General features: G+C 39.3%; 1 protein-coding gene across 4 annotated transcripts in view; it reads left to right on the forward strand.

The window, feature by feature from the left end:
* FUT8 (fucosyltransferase 8) overlaps nucleotides 1-16701 on the forward strand; it is a 332924-nt gene that overhangs the window by 104644 nt on the left and 211579 nt on the right. For 3 of the 4 annotated variants that reach the window (XM_063089805.1, XM_063089804.1, XM_063089806.1), the window contains exon 4: nucleotides 4799-4892. The exons of the other annotated variant lie outside the window; for it this stretch is intronic. The gene's annotated coding sequence lies outside the window, so the exon portion shown is untranslated. The remainder of the gene's footprint in view (nucleotides 1-4798; nucleotides 4893-16701) is intronic. 4 annotated transcript variants of the gene reach the window in all.

Consider the following 16701-nt stretch of genomic DNA (forward strand, 5'->3'; position numbering starts at 1 on the left):
TGAATTTTTTTTTTTAACCAGAGAAAAGCACACTACATTTTTCCTTTTCTGTTACAGCATTTTCATTAACAGTTATTGTTGGAATGATTTCAGAATGTTTTGGGATGATATTGGTAAGCACAGTATTATTTTGTGGTTTAGAGTATATCGGCTCTTATATAAACTACCTGGGATCAAATCTCAGGTTTGCCACTTACTAGCTTTGTGACTTGGGGCAAGTTATTTATTTAATGTCTCATCTATTTGTGAAACAGGGATTACAAAATACCTACTTTATAGACAAGTTTTGAGGACTGAATCAGTTTGTAAAGAATAAGACCTGCAAATAGTATGTGCTGAATAATTAATTCTTCTTATTTTTATTTGCTTTCTAAACTAGTATTCTCAGTAAACTCTAACAGACTTTAAAAGTGATAAATTTTATATTTAAAATTAAAGAAAAATTCAACTTAGAAAGTTATTTTTAGGTTGAATTTGGCCACACGGTAACATACACACGCACATTCTCTCTCTCTCTCTCATGCCCATTTCCAACTGTTATAGAGCAGTGTCTTTCAAACTTCAATGTGCATGGGATTATGGGATCTTATTAACATGTAGATTTTTATTCAGTAGTTTTGCAGTAGGCTTGAGATGTTGCCTTTCTAACAAGTTCCCCCACTAATCTGGATGTAGTCCATAGACCCTACCTTGAGCAGCAAAGTTAGAGAATGTGCCATTAGAGAAGGCTCTCAGTCTTTTTGCCAATATCTTATAAACACTTGGGTATTTTTTAAAAAATATGCCTGGGCTCTGTTTTAAACCGTTTAAATTAAATCTCTGGCACTGGGGTTTTGGGCATCATCATCATCTTTTTCTTTTTGGTAAAAATATCTCGGGTCATTCTCACATGCCACTGTTAGGTGATTTGAAGGAGAGTCAGTAAGTAAAGAAACTTCATTTTATGTCTTCATTTACTTTGTCGTCTTCCAGTTTAAGCTCATTTCCTTTGTAGAGATGATGAAGTACAGCTGGTCAGAACTCTTAAACTGGAAGGCAACTAATATGTTGGTCTGAAGTTTTCTATTCACTAGACTAGACTAAAAAGTTTGACTCCTTAAAAGTTTCTTAAGGGATCCTATTTCTCTTTCATCATTTGTGTAATCTTTTTTGATCTCTAATTTCTCAACAGCTTCCTTAAAGTATAGTAAACCAAACTAGATATAAAACTGCTTTAAAAAAACTGAATAATGGTAGAGGCAGAAGAAAATTTCTTACACTTTTAAAATTCTATGATTTCTGTTATTTAAAGTAGAAAACATATTTGTTTCAGATTATTTACTGGCCTTTTCTTTATGTTTTTGAGAGATAAATGTGCTTTCTACCATATTTAATTCAATATATTGTTATTTCAGGTTGTGTTTCCTCTTCCTTTTTTCTTAAGTGCACTACTTGCATCTATTTCTCATCTTGCACCTATTTTGGGGGCGAAGCAGTAAATACTTTCTCATGGATAATCATGTTTTGGGAAAACAGTTTAACAAAGTGATCAAGATTATGTTGAATGTTACTTATTCCATTTAGCCATGATTAGATCAGTTAGGATCAGGTCAGTTCAGGAAATCAATCCGTACTAGATACTTGAGTTTAAGAAAACTTAATAAAGGAATGGGTTATGCAGGTTTTGGAGGGCAGAAAAAGAGAAATGGGAACATAGGAGTAACACAGAGACAATAATTACAGGTCACCATCCATAGGGCTGAGGGAATAAAGAAGAGCTTGGAGTAGGGGCCCCATAGAATTGAGGGTCCAAAACCTCTACAGGGGGTAGTGTCTGGCTGCTGCTGGTATTTCTGAGAGGTATTCCTGGGAGTGCCAGAAAAAGCTGGTGGCTGTCACCAACTACCACTGCTGGGGCAGTGCTGACTGGAAAAAGCATGTATTCTTCCTTTAGTGCCCTTACTGGCAGTTTGAGGAAGCTAGCTGGCTAAAGAGAAAAATAGTTTACAGAGTTCTGTTTTCAGCGTTACAGAGTATTAAAAGGTGGATTTGGAACTGAAAGACAATAGCTGAATAAGTAGCACATGTATGCCTATTTTGGTTACACGATGGCATAGACCTTTGGTTTCCTGGTCTCTTTCCTAGCCACTGGGACCCCAAATGCTCGTAGTACTGAGGGCTTGGAAGGAAAGGCATTATTATGATTATTATTTTTATATTAATTTGCCTAGTTATATGATTTGGGGGCATGAGATATGACCGCTTGCTCTAAGATAACTTTGTCACAGCTTTTCTTGGGACTTGAGATTTAATCATTAGATACTCACTCTTTGACTTTTGAGGGGTTTCTGTTTTTCAAGAAATATTTGTGACAGGAGTAATGATGCTACAAACAGAGGTTAAAAATTGGCTGCCTGTTGTCCAAATTGGGGTCTGCAGTGGGAACCAATCTTTGAAAAGAAGATTATACCTTCTCTCTCATTCTGATATTCCCCCTCCTGTAGAGCTTCACAAATTTTAATGTGTATATGCATCACTTGTAGATCTTGTTAAAATGCAGATTCTGATTTAATACGTTGATGGATAGGGCCTGAGATTCTGCATTTCTAACAAGCCCTCAGAGGAGGCTGATGCTGTTGGTCTCTAGACCAGACTTTTCTCCTCCCTTTTCTGCTTTGAGAAGTACTGGTTTGGCTTGGATCCGCTGTTTCATCTGGGTTTGCATGGTTGAGTGGTAAATGATCATAAAATAAGAGTTTCTTGCAAGCCTACCTAACTGTCTAGAAATACTTTGAACAACCTTAGTAGAGGTATTTATAGCTGTTTTTTTCCTGGCAGGACCAGAAGGCATATGCCACTGAATAGGTTGAGTTTTCTTCTACAATTTAATACTGTCCTGGATGCAGACTATCACTTGTAGTTTTCGTGGAAGGTCTGAGGCTTTTCAGTAATTTTATATATGTTTAAGGGAAACTGACTAATGGGTGATAGGATAGAGTAATTAGCAAATGTATGCATCAGATAACTTGCTTTCATTGAAGCCATTATTGCCTTTTTTTTTCTTTCAATATTGCTCTTTTTTTTAATGTTTACTTGTACGTATTAGTGGAGGTATAGCGTGTTGTTTCAAAGCATGCGTATACGGTACGGTACAATGATTCACTTAGAGTAGATAGCATAGATGATAGGGCATGTATGGATTTTAAAATGTATGTTTGGTCTGAATTTTTTACTGATTGCATTTCCTCATTTTTGAGAGTTTCATATACTTAAACTTATCATCAAAATATATGATCTTGCCTTGAGCCAAATAATTGGTGATCTTTCTTAATGGAACTCTGAATAGAGCCCAAATTTATGAAGTTGTTACTTGCTCTTTACATCTGGATTTTACCTAAGGCGTCCCTGATAACATGAATAAAAAGTTAAATTAAAAGTTGTCATCCTTTGAGATCTTCTCTCTGCCCCTCTTTTCCTGAATTTTTCTTTTTGTCTTTATAGACCTAGATTTGCAAAGATTCTAGGCATTTTCCTTTTGTCTGTTGATGCTTATATGAAAGTTATCCTTAAAATTTTAATTTAGGCCATGAATAGAGAGATTATTGATCTCAATCAGCTGGGGTGAGAGTTAAAATGAAAGTTAAGGATTCAGGGGATTCCTACAGAAGGGTGAAAGAAAGCTCAATTTAGAATCCTAAACAAAGCATTTTGATTGGCATATGGAGACCCTTGCATGCACACAAACATCCATATTTGAATATTTATAGAAGATAATTTGTCAGAATTACTGTTATTTTAATTTGCCAAGCTTGGCTGATTGCCGCAGATGGATGTTCCTTGAATTCTAGATGAGGAACTGTAAATATGTTCTGGTGTGAAACTGGCTTTTGTCCTTGAAGCTGTTTGAATATTCCTGCCTCTTCCCCCCACCCTCATGTTTTGTAAACTGTGGAGCCTTTGTGTATTAGCTGAACTTTCATGTTCTTTTTTAGGGAAAAATATTAAAGTAGGATGATAACTGTAAAGATGTTAATTTTTTTTCACTAAATCTGTTGACATTTAGTGATTGTAAGAAAATAAGCTAAGTGATTCATTTTCAGAAATAATTCAGGCCCAGCCAGAAAGTTGTCTGACTGGTCCAGCTCATTCCTGGGGGGGTCCCTGAAATAGATAATGTTGTCCTTGAGATGGTAATGAGTTACCAGCCCTTAATTGTTTACTTCAAATGGATAAAGTTGTCCTTGAGATGGTAATGAATTAATAGCCTTTTATTGTTCTCTTCATTTTCTAATGTTTCTCCTTTCACAGGGTTTTGGGTGGGGCTTTTTTGCCAGCTTGTCCTGAGCCCTCAGACAAAGAAATTTCCTACAAGGGGGCAGTAAATTGGGGTAGTCTTAGACGTCCTCCAGGAAGACTGTGTACCCTGTAGTACTCTCAGCCAATGAGGAGGCAGGGGCAGGGACTAGCACACTATGAAATAAATTGCTTGTTAAAGCCCTTTTCTGTGTGCCTGCCCATCAGACACATGAAACTTGCAAGGCTGTAATTAAAGTCTTGCTTCGCTGTACCTCATGTCTCCATGTCCATCCTTTCACCTTGGAAGGGTGAGGGCGTTTCTCACAGTGATCAGGAATTGTTTCAATAATTTTAAATATTTGTCCCAATCTCTGCATCACAGAAGCTATCCCTGGAGTCAAACTCAGGGATATATATCTCATTTGAATGGTTTTGTGTGAGATATATTTCATGTTAAAAACAAAGAAAAGGTATACTTTTAGATAATTAACCTTGTCCCTTTCTTTTATCTCATTTTGAACAGCTAATAATGTTAGTGAACCACATTCAAGCAATAATACCTTCCTTTGGAAATATCATGTGGTTTCATCAGCTTCTTATGTTCTAGGGGAAGGAAGGTAAGCTATTTTTCACAGTTAATATTGAAATAACCTTGTTAACAAATCAATGTTTTCTCTTTTTAAAAGCCAGGAATGCTTTTCTCTTTAGATAGTGTCTCCTCACCCAGAAAAAACTATATTATTTACTGATGCACTATCACTATTCCTCAAAGGATTCTACTGAGATTACATTATTTCAGCTCTAGAGATAATACTATGACTTTCTCAAAGTCATATGACAGTTTTTGGAGCAGGACTACATTCTATGCTCCATCTGCTAGGCTATCTTGTCTCTTGCATAGCCCTTATCACCTGAGTAGTTTATTTTTACGTATACAACTACCTGCCACCATATACAACTACCTGCCATGACTAGCTAATCTTAAGTTTTTTGTGTGTGATGTTTTCATTTCTTTATTTCTTGTAAACTAACATAATTGAATCTGTTTTGTTGGTTATTTCTTTAGCTAGAAACTATGTCAAATGCTAAGTTTCTGTTTTACTTAGATATTGACTTTTTGGGGGGTTTCAGGAATATGGGGTCTAAGGAATATATTTTATATTTAGCAAACGGAGTGGAACTTTTTAAAAATAGCATTCTTTTCTGTTTTTCACAAGCATTCATCATTTTCATTCAACAACCTTTTTTTTTTTTTTGGTAGATTAATTTCTGATGTATCTCACTCTAATTCCTCATTATTTTCCTAGGACAACTTATTTGTCCAACTCTGTAACTATCCTCTGGCTGGATAGCAAAATTACTAATAAATCCTTAGGATGTTACCCTATTGTTACCCTAGCTCTTAATTTTGTAATGGCTCACCATCTGTTCACTGTGTAAAGGGTTCAGAGATATCTGTTGTACCTAATGCATCACACATGTGGAAATAATAATAAAATAAAATTTACGTATATATTTTTTGTAGGGGGATTTGAACCTGTGCCCTTGGTGTTATAAGGCTGTGCTCTAACCAGCTGAGCTAACTGGCCAGCCCCCAATTTCCATATATGTAAAGTGGAGATACTGCTCATATGTTCCCTTGTGTGTGGAAATTCTGATATTCTTATTGTGTTTGGAGGCTTATTTTGCAACCCTGCTTTCAAATTTCTTAAGGTGAATTAGCTACTGCATTCATCTTAACTTACTTAACCATCATACTTTTGATTAAGTAGGCTAAAACTCTGTTGAATAAAATTTAAGCCAGTAATATAAAAAGTAATAAACTGTTTTTTGGTGTTATTTGAAAAAAACATTGAGCTGTATTTCTTGCTATTAAGAACAGCACAGCACTATGCAGTGGGCAAAAATTTCCTATGTAAATTAATTTTGGTAAAAGTTAATTCCATGGTGATAGCAAATGTTGGGGACTGGCATCCAAATGTCAAATTTCACATAAAAATTTAGCTTTCTGCTGTTCCCCCCCACCCTCAAGGAAGAACTGTAAAACTTACATTTGTGTAGAAAATGTAATACTACTTTAGGAATAAAGAAACAGGCTTTAGTATTCTGAAAATTGAGCAGTAAGGATAACCAGTGATTGTAGTACTTATTGATAGATTTTTTTTAAAAGCCCATATTGAAATTTAATATTTAGTTGTTCATTTAGGAAATATTTTCATTACAATAATGATGTAGAATCTAAATGATCCCTGTAATATTTGATTGTTCACGTTTTCCTTGTGTCAGAAAGAAAGAAGTATATTTTTAACAATTTGCATTTTCTCATTATTTACAGAGTAAACAGTATAATTAATCATATTTTAGGTAATTTGTGTGCCACTGAGACAAATTTAGATTTTAATTTTTTTCTCTCCTTAATATAATAAGTGTTATATATTACTTTATCAATTAGTAAAATGTGAAGGTAAAAAATGAAAACGGAGATTTTTTGTGGTTTCTGGTCCAGTATGTAAGAAGTTTGGAAGTCGTCCCTCTGTCCTAACAACACATCAAAAGATGAACAAACTGAAAAATCAACACCTTTTCTTAAATTCTTCAGAGAAGAGGGGTCACAGGGTAAACCACTGCCCCCAAATTGGAGACACACTCAGGCAAATACAGCAAATTAAAACTTACTGCAGTAGAAACCGAGAGGCAGAAACCTCCACAGGAACCAGTACCAGGATAGGAAAGCCTAAACTGTAGTTGAAGAATTACTGGATGCTCACTGTGGACAAGTCTGAGAATTAAAACTTTATGGTGGCCCAGTAAAACTTGGGTGATTTTACCTCTAGGAGCTCAACTAGTACCTGAAAGTGAATATCACAGAAAAATACCCAAGTCCAGCCACCACTAGCCATTCTGTTTCATTCAAGGTGGCTGGGGGTGGGGGGTGGGGTGGGGTGAGGAACAGGGGCATGGAGGACTGAGAAGCACTTGTGAAGTTCATATTTATAGCTCAGAGGCACAGGCTCACTAAAAGACTTAGACCTAATCATGGGACTGTGGAATGCTTCTCCTCCCCCACATCTTACCATCACATTATTTGCTGCAGCCTATTTGTTGCAGTTCCTTTTACGTAGCATAACATGTCTGATTTTCACTGAAAAATTACAAGACACACTAAAAGGCAAAAACAAAACAAACCAAAAAACACCTCACAGTTTAAAGAGACAAATCAAAAACATCAGACAGACTCAGACATGGCAGGGATGTTGGAATCATCAGAGTGGAAATTTAAAACAACTATGATTAATATGCCAAGGGCTGTAATGGGAAAAGTAGACAACATGTAAGAACAGATGGATAATATAAGAGAGATGGAAATTCTAATAAAAAATCAAAAAGAAATGCTAGAGATCAGAAACATTTTAACAAATGAAGAATGCCTTTGATGGGCTCTTTAGCAGACAGGACACAGCTGAGGAAAGAATCTCTCTGAGCTCCAGACTATGTCAATAGAAATTTTTCTAAACTGAAAAGCAAAGAGACAAAAGAGTGAGGGGGGAAAAAAAAAAAGACAGAATATCTAAGAACTATGAGACAACAACAGGTATAACATATATCTAATGAGAATGCCCGAAGAAGAGGAAAGAAGAAAGGAACAGAAGAAATAATGATTGTGAATTTTCTCCAGTTAATGTCGGACACCAAATCACAGATCCAGGAAGCTCAGAGAACACCAAAAAGGATACACGTTCCCTGCAAAACACCTAGGTGTATCATAGTCAAACTGTAGAAAATCAAAGATACAGAAAATATCTTGAAAGAAGCCAGAGGAAAAAAACATCTTACCTGTGGAGGAGCAAAGATAAGAATTACATCTAACTTTTCCTCAAAACCAGGCAAGAAAGAAGAGAGTAGAATGAAGTATTTTAAGTGTTGACAGAAAAAAATCCACCAACTTATAATTCTGTGTCCTGAAAAATTATTCTTCAAAAGTGTTAAAGACTTTTTCAGACAAAAATTGAGAAAATTTGTTGCCGTAGACATGCCTTGCATGAAATGTTAAAAGAAATTCTTCATAGAGAATGAAAATGCGATAGGCCAGAAACTATGATCTGCATAATAAAAGGAAGAACATTAGAGAAGCAATAAGTGAAAGTCAAATAAAAACTTTTATTTTTCTTATTCTTAATTGATCTAGCAGTTAACAGATTATTCAAAATAATAATAGTAACATTGTATTTAATGATTTTATTATGTGTAAGTGAAACAAATGACAGTAAAGGAATGGAAGGGAGGAATTAGGAATATCTTGTTAGCTTAAGGTATTTGTACTATACATGTAGTGTTATTTGAAAATGGATTTGGATTAGTTGTAAATGTAGATTGCAAACTCTAGGAGAACTACTAAAAACGGTAAAAAAAAAAAGTATAGTTGATATGCTAAGAAAGAGGAGAAAATGAGATCATGTAAAATTCTCATTTAAAACCACAAAAGTCAGAAAAAGAGTGAAAGACAAAAACAGAACAAGAACAACAAATAAAATACAGTACAAATATGGTAGATACTCATCCAGCTATATCAATAATCATTTTAAACACAAATGGTCTAAATACATCAATTAAAAGACAGATTTCAGAGTAGATAAAAAAAGCAACCCACTTATTAAGCTGTCTACAAGAAACCCACTTTAAGTATGAAGACACATGTTAGATTAAAGGAATGGAATGGAGAAAGATAAATGATGCTAACACTAATCAAAAGAAAGCAGGAGTAGCTGTATTAATAATTTCAGACAGAGCAGACTTCAGAGCAAGGAAAATTATCAGGAATAACGAGGGGGCATAACAATGATAAAGGGGTCATTTCTCCAAAAGACATAATAATCCTTAACGTGTAGTTGCCTAACAACAGGGCATTAAAATATGTGAGGCAAAAACTGATAGGACTGCTAGGAGAAATAGATGAATCCATTATTACAGTTGGAGACTTCAGCATCTCTATCAGAAATGGGTAGATCCAGCAGGCAGATAATCAGAAAGTACATAGCTGAACTCAACAGTACTATCACACACAACTGGATATAATTGACATCTATAGACTATATCATTCAACAACAGCAAAATACACATTCTTTTTCAGAAAAGAAAATGCAATTATTGAGAAATGTCAGAGTTCTTTTTATACTTAATTTTTTATCTGTAGGATTTGCATCATAAATAAATGATCAGAGAAAAGAAAGATGAGGAACTCATTTTTTAAAAATCTAATGCACTGTTACCTGCCTGGCTATTTGATTATTATTCACCTGACCTCCAGATGTGTCACTGCCTTATTATTCTTTTGAGTGATCTTAAGAAGTACAAAAGCAGATGAGAAAGGTCAGGGGAGAATTTGTAAAGGAAGAGAAAATTCTAACTGGATTTAGAAGGCTAGTAGAAGACAAATTGCTGAACTTTCTAAAGGTGAGATGAAAGTGACTTAGGTTTGATTTTTTTGTTTGAAATGGTGGTGTTTCTTTTCCAAGACCACACTTTTCTTACTGCTCTTTCTTGCTTTTAGAGTTAGGCTAGTGGAGAGCAAGGTGATAGTGGAATGTAGGGACACTGTGTAGGATGGGGAGAAGTATTTAAGCTTCTTTCTCTAAATGTTAATTCCCGTTCTTTGTTACTAAAAGTGGTGTTTCAGTCATTTGCATCTGGTTCAAGAAGGGGGTCTGGTTCTTTGCGAAGCTATTCTAATGACAAAAGGCATTCACAGTGTTTTCCTATTGGATTAGTATTGGGTTGACATCTATTTGCATGCTAAGTGCTATATCATTGTTATCATTTGATATTTATTAACTAGCCTTAATATACTCTTCATTAATTGGCATTTATAAATGTCCTAGTCTGTGCATTAGAAGGAACATCCTAAAAGGGAGCTAAGGTGAGAAACACAGCCTTTTCTCACAAAGAGGGCTCCTTGGGAGCCTTCCTGTAAAGCCTTCTGTTTAAGCATTGCAAGGTCATTCTTTTAGTTGTTAGGATAGGACATGATAGTCTTGTAAAACATCTGCCAGTTAGACTTATGCTAATTGACCCTACAGGAGATTACGAAAATATAGATGTGATTCTCTAAGGGAATTGGAAATCTTTTAAAAACTACATCAGTGAAATTGTTCCTTTCTCTATAGAATATAAAAACAAAATAAAAAAACCCCATCAAATCAAACAAACTTCCCCCCTTGGATCACAGCAAGTGGTAGTTTCAGGACAAAATCTATTAATGAGTAATTCCAGAGTTTCTGTCTCGTCTTAGTTGCTGACTAGGTATACAAACCTAGTCAAGTCAAATCACTTCTTACCTCAGTTTCTTCATCTTCAAAATGGAGATAATACCTACCTCATAAAGCAATTGTGAGAATCAATTGACAAAATATGAGCAAAAATGTATTGCATGCCTAGTACATATTTGGCATGCAGCAAGTTTAAGTTGTTTTGGATCTCCCTGGACTCATTTACGTAATAACAGCATTCCTCCCCCAAGAACAGGCAGGTGCCTTCCTTCTCGGCTGTAAGGAAGTAAAGGGCCCAACGGTTCTGTAAAGCAACTGTTGCAAGTGAGGTGACTTGTCACTGGAGGGAGGAGATGCTATCTACACTTAGTTCTTCTGAGAGTTTTTGATAGAATTGAGAGGCAGTGGCAAGGCCCGCTATACCAGTTTCAGTTGCAGGAAGGAGCCCTGCCCCAATTAAAAAGTCACAATTAGTGCTCTACAGGAGCAGGGGGCACTTCCTGAAAGGGGGGGCTGAAGTTAGCCCCAGTGCCTTCTCCATCTCTCCATCTGTCTGGAGGGTGATGTCAGGGACGAGACAAAATAATATGCAAGAAATCGCATTAGCCGGGCAGGCACAGATAACATAGTTTTACAAAGGAAATATATTCTGGTTTTAGGGCATGGATGAGGAGGGGGTAAGTGAGTGGTAGCGTTTGGTGTTAGTAAGGCAGAGTATGGGCAGGCCCCACATAACACTGACAGTCCCCACTGAGGTGAGATTAAAGGAAAGTGAAGAGACGTTTGTGGAAACTTTGTGGGCTACATCAACAGGGAGGAGGGTGGCCACAAAAATTTTCTTGCAAAGTGGGAGACAGATGAGTCACCCGTGGACCAGTCTGATTCGCTGAGGACTGCATCATCCCTGCGGACCTGGAACCTCCATGTTCCAGGTAAGGGTGGGGGGGCATTGAGATAGGAGGAAAAACACGGGAAGGATGCAAAGGGTTAGGAAGCCAAAAGAATTTAAAGGGCACATTGTCACAGTGAAATTGCTAAGAAGCATCCTACCAATAGGAGGTAAAGGAGTGCCAGGAGAAATCTTCCTGTAATGATACACTCTTTGGGGGCAGCACTGGCTAATCCTGTAGCAAGTTCTAGAACAGATAGTAAAATAGTAGCTCTTGTGCGAAGGATGTGAAGCAGGCCTGCAAGAGTGAGAGGATAATCACCAGGGAAAAGATCATCCTTCTTCTGGGACTGGGGGAAGAGCAGAGGTCCTGGAGATTTTCAGTTTTGTGGGTCCTAAAACGGACGAAGTGTAAGGAGATGTCAGGTTGGGGTTTGAGTAGAGGGACCCCTCTGGCTTGGTGTTAACAGGTTTTTGGGTAAAGTCTCAGGTGCTAATTTTACTAAGGATAAGTGATACCAAGGGGCCTTTCCTAGTACTTTTACTGCCCTGGGGGTGGTGAGAAGTACTATATAAGGCCCTTCCTAACATGGCGAGAGAGGCTTTGGGATTCGGGTTTTAATATACACTTGCTGTCCCTCCCTCAGTGTAAAGACTGAGAGGGTGTTGGGGAAAGGATGAGGTAATAGAAGGTTGGCCTGTTCCTGAAGAAGAGCCCTAATGAGCAAAAGAGTAGGGAGATACTGTTCTAAAGGCAATGAGCTGGAAGGGAGAGGTGTGAGAGTGAAGGGCCTACTGTACATAAGTTTGAGAGGGCTGAGGCCTGTGGGCTTGCGGGGGGCAGTCCATAGGCGAGTGAGTGACTGGTGGGGAGACCAAAATGAGGGATGATTTCTGAGGTGAGAGCATGCGTTACTGCTGTAGCATCCTCTGAAGTGCAGGGAAAAGCCTCAAACCAACCTGAAAAGGTATCTACTAAGGTTAAAAGATAGCATGTTCTTTTGTTGGGAGAGTAATATAAGGGCTGAAAAGGCATAGTAGGGGTTCATAGCCTATATGAACTGAATTATGGAAATCTCAGCTTGTGTAGTAGGGAGGACATAGTGACTGGAGAGAGTACACCAGTTGTTCTTTCTCTGTGCCCCCAACTGTTGGAGGTGTTGTATTTCTTGAGGCATGTACTGGGGTGAGGGCATAGGGGCCATGAGAAGGACCTGAGCAGGAGATGAAGAGTGGGGGCCTGGTGACTGAGCAGCTTGTTTTGCGGTTAGATCCACCAGTTTGTTTCCCTGGGCTATAGGGTCAATGGAGGTTTGGTGTCCTCTGCAGTGTATAACCCCAACCTCCTTTGGGAGTTGTGCAGCCTCAATAGCTTGTGTTAGATTTACTATGGCATAACCCGCCCAGGGGCTCTCCCATCTATGAACTGTGTAATGGGATGTGGGAAGATGTGTGGAAAGGGATTGAGAAAGAGGTCTAAAGCCTCCATGCAATTGTGTTCTGATGGCCATGAGTGTTTTGTGATGAGAGTTGCTGGATTTTAAGAGAGGGTGAAGTTTAAAGGAGAACTGGGAATTTTCACTGAAAGTAAGGTGAATAAGTTGCAGGCAGGAAAGGGAGAGAATTAACTTGGCCTTATGGCTGAGAAGGTCTTGATGGTTTGTTGCTCAAAAGTTAGTTTGGAGCTTTTTTGTGTTAAAAGGGTGGCTTCCACTAAGGCTTGTAAACAGTGGCCTATCCTTGAGATGTGATGTCTAGTTATTTAGAGAGGTTGGTATCTGGGGAGAAAATATCTCCTGCCTTTTGTCCCAAAACCCCAACTGCGAATCGTTGGGATTCGGTATCAAATAGGATAAAAGAATGAGATAGATTTGGGAGAGATACAGCTGGGGCTGTGAGGAGAGCAGCTTTTAATCACTGGAAGGGAGAATGAATGAGCTTTGTGGGATCTAAAGGAATGGCAGGATCCCCTTTGGCTGCCCCATAAAGTGGCTTTGCTAGCACGCCAAAGTTAGGAATCCATAGGCGCAGATACCCTGCAAGCCCCAGGAAAGGAAGGATTTCACCCTTGGTGGTAGGAGTAGGGAGTTCAGAAATTAGACTCTTGAACTGAAGGAGAAGAAATTTGGGCCTTGCTGGGGGACACTTGATATCCCCTTGAGGCCAGGAAATTAAGGAGAGCAACAGTGTGGGCCTGTGAATCCTCATAGGAGGGGCTACAATGGAGGAGGTCATCCACATATTGTATTAAAGTGCTAAAGGTTGGAGGAAGTTCAGATAAGTCTTGAGCTAAGGCCTGGCTGGAGAGTGGGAGCTATCCCGAAACCCCCGAGGTACTACTGTTCAAGTAAGTTGTTGGGAATGGCGTGTGTTAGGATTAGTCCTGTACTAAATGGTAAATGGTATGAGCCATTAGGCTTTATAACCAGAAGGATGGGTGTATTAAAAGGCAAGCAGGTAGGCTGTGAGAGATGAGAAGAAAGGAGTTTGTATATGATGGGTTTTAAGCCTATTAGGTGTTTGTTATCGATGGGGTATTGTGGGACATCAGAGAACAAAGAGGGGTTCCACAATTTAACAAGGATAGGGGAATGGCGCATAGCAATGGAGGGAGAAGAAGCATCCCATACTAGGGATTAACCTTGTCTGAGGGGGAGGGGAAGGTGGAAGCCTCAGGGGCCAGGTCTGTGTGTGGCCTGTAACAGGAGTATTGTAGCTGGAGTTAAAGTGTTTAGGGTAAGTGTAGCTTTGAATTTGAAAAGAATGTCCCATCCCAGTAAGGGGGCTGGGCATTGAGGCATAATTAAAATTTGTGTGTGAATTGGGTGTGATGTAGGGTGCAGGAAAGGGGTTGAGTGATCTGTGGATAGTATTCTGATCCCATGACACCTACTATTGTGATAGAGGGTTAGGTTGTTGGTCCTGCATATACAGGAAGGGTTGAGTAAATGGCCCCTGTATTGATGACAAAAGAGATCGGCTTACCTGCTACAAAGTGAGTTATCATGGGCTCATGCATGATGATCTCTGTAGGGGCCTGGGGTCCTGGGCATCGTCAGTCCTCCTCCTGGGCAAAGCCAAGAAGCTCCAGTAGGGATGGCCATGAAGCCAAAGGCTGTAGGTTGGGGATTAGGCTACTCCCTCCTGGCAAGTGGCACAGTCAATCCCCCAGTGATCTGGCCGTTTGCAGTGAGGATGGGTTACAACAGGCCCGTGCCCAGTGGCCCAGTTGACCGCATTTGAAGCAGTTCTCGGGGGGCTTGCCTTTTAAGGCAGCTGGCTTTGGAGTATGTGAGACACGGATGGCATTAGCCAGGAGCTGGTATTTGGCCTGATCTCTTTTATAGTTTTTTGAATATCAGAGGCTGATTGGGTAATGGAATGAGAGTGTCAGAGGGCCATGCCTACAGGGGTGCTTGGATCTATGCATGTGTATTCATGTAAAGCCTCAGAGAGGCGGGTTAGGAACTTGCTGGGATTTTCAGTGGATCTCTGTGTGGTTTCTTTAAGCTTGTCATAATTGACTGACTTGTGAGTAGCCTTTTGGAGACCATGAAGTAGGCGTGTGATCATATTTTCCTGGAGATCCCAATCCCTGTGGCCAGCCTTGTAGTTCCCATTTGGGTCTGTGCAAGGAACAGCTCCCACAGGCCACCTATTATTTTGAGCATGTACCTGAGCCACCATCCAGACCTGCTCCCTGTACATGGACTCAGACAATTCCTTCCATTCCAGCCACTTCATGGAAGTGTTATAAAAAGCCAGAGCTGAGGCGGGGTTGTTACCTGATTAAGGGGGAGAAGGAGAAGAGTTGGGCTGAGGACGAGCATCTGGAGGCCAGGTGTGGGGAAGAGAGAAATGTGGAGGGCCGACGGATCAGCAAATTGATCCGAGTCTGGAAGGAGAGGTTGAGTATGAGCTAGGATAATTTGAGACATAGGACATTTCGAGAGAGAGAAGAATGCGTTCAGAGATAGGAAAAGGTCTGAACAAGGAATCTGTACAGCTTTTGGCATTTCTGTGAGTGTCTAAATCAAGTGCTATCTTGTAACCACTGGGATCCATTGTAATGAGGCGTACGGTAGAAAACAAGATGTTTAGGTTTAACGTCTCCCTGGAGGCCAAGAAATTGGCCAGGAGTCAGTCCAAGGGTATAGAGCATGGAGGTTTGGATTGTGAGGATCCATGTAGAGGGTGAGAAAGGGCAGTCAGTCCTCTCTGCTGTCCACCTTCTTTTCAAGAAAAAAGCCACTGGCTAGAGGAGTGTCCTCCAATAACTGGGGGGCACAAGAAGAGTTCCTTGGCCAGGCACCTGGGCTTCGGGAACGAGAGCGAGAGCGAGTCAGGGGGAGCGAGAGCAAGTCAGGGGAACCGAGACGAGGCAGGACTGACCCACTGACTCACCCTGAATTGAGGCTGGTGTTGGATGCATTGGTCTGAAATGGCAAAAGCAGAGAGTCCCGGAGGCATGCGGTTTTGGCAGGTCCTGGAAGGTTGGCTGAGGGACAATTACCCGAAGAGAGAGGGGATCATCCACAGCATCGGCCAAAACCCTTCCTGGGTTTCAGCACCATAATGAAAGAAAGTGAGACGAGATGCCAGGTACCATTCAAGCTTTATTAAAGAAAGGAATCTGCTGGCTGTGCTCAAAATGTAGGATAGCCCAGCAGATCTTTAGTAAAGCTTGAATGGTACCTGGCATCTTGCTCACTTTCTTTCAGAATTCAGTAGTTACTAGTTTTGAGATCAAATTGTTTTGTCTTTCTGAACCTCATTTTCCTTTAATATAAGACCAATAAAGCCCATTTCATACAGTGGTGGTTGGAATTCAGTTTCTGGTATAGTCTAGGAAACTTTTGTTGAATCTGAATTTGAATGTTAAATTCGTAAAACCTTATATAAATATGTGAGTTTTGCTAGATCTTTTGGACACAAACCAATGGTATCTTTTTTAGGAACGTATAGTAGGAGGAATATCGTAAGGAAAAGTAAATATCTAGGGTGTTTTCGTGGGGGACTCTACAATAGCTTACTGCATTTATATTTAATGTAATTCATTGGGATGGTAGGGAAATTATGGACGCAAAGGATTTATTTTCACTTCAAATAGCCACTTCTAGAAGGAGTATGAATAGAGCACTACTAGGAAGTCAGACACTTGAACAGAGCTCTTTCTTTGCTTTTATTCTTTTTATCTTAGGTGATTTGAGATTTTAATGAGACTTCAGTATACAATAATGGTTTTGTAGGAAGATCTTGGAAAATTAATGAGTA

The sequence above is a fragment of the Cynocephalus volans genome, chromosome 3 (genome assembly GCF_027409185.1).
Source record: "Cynocephalus volans isolate mCynVol1 chromosome 3, mCynVol1.pri, whole genome shotgun sequence".
Lineage (NCBI taxonomy): Eukaryota > Metazoa > Chordata > Mammalia > Dermoptera > Cynocephalidae > Cynocephalus > Cynocephalus volans.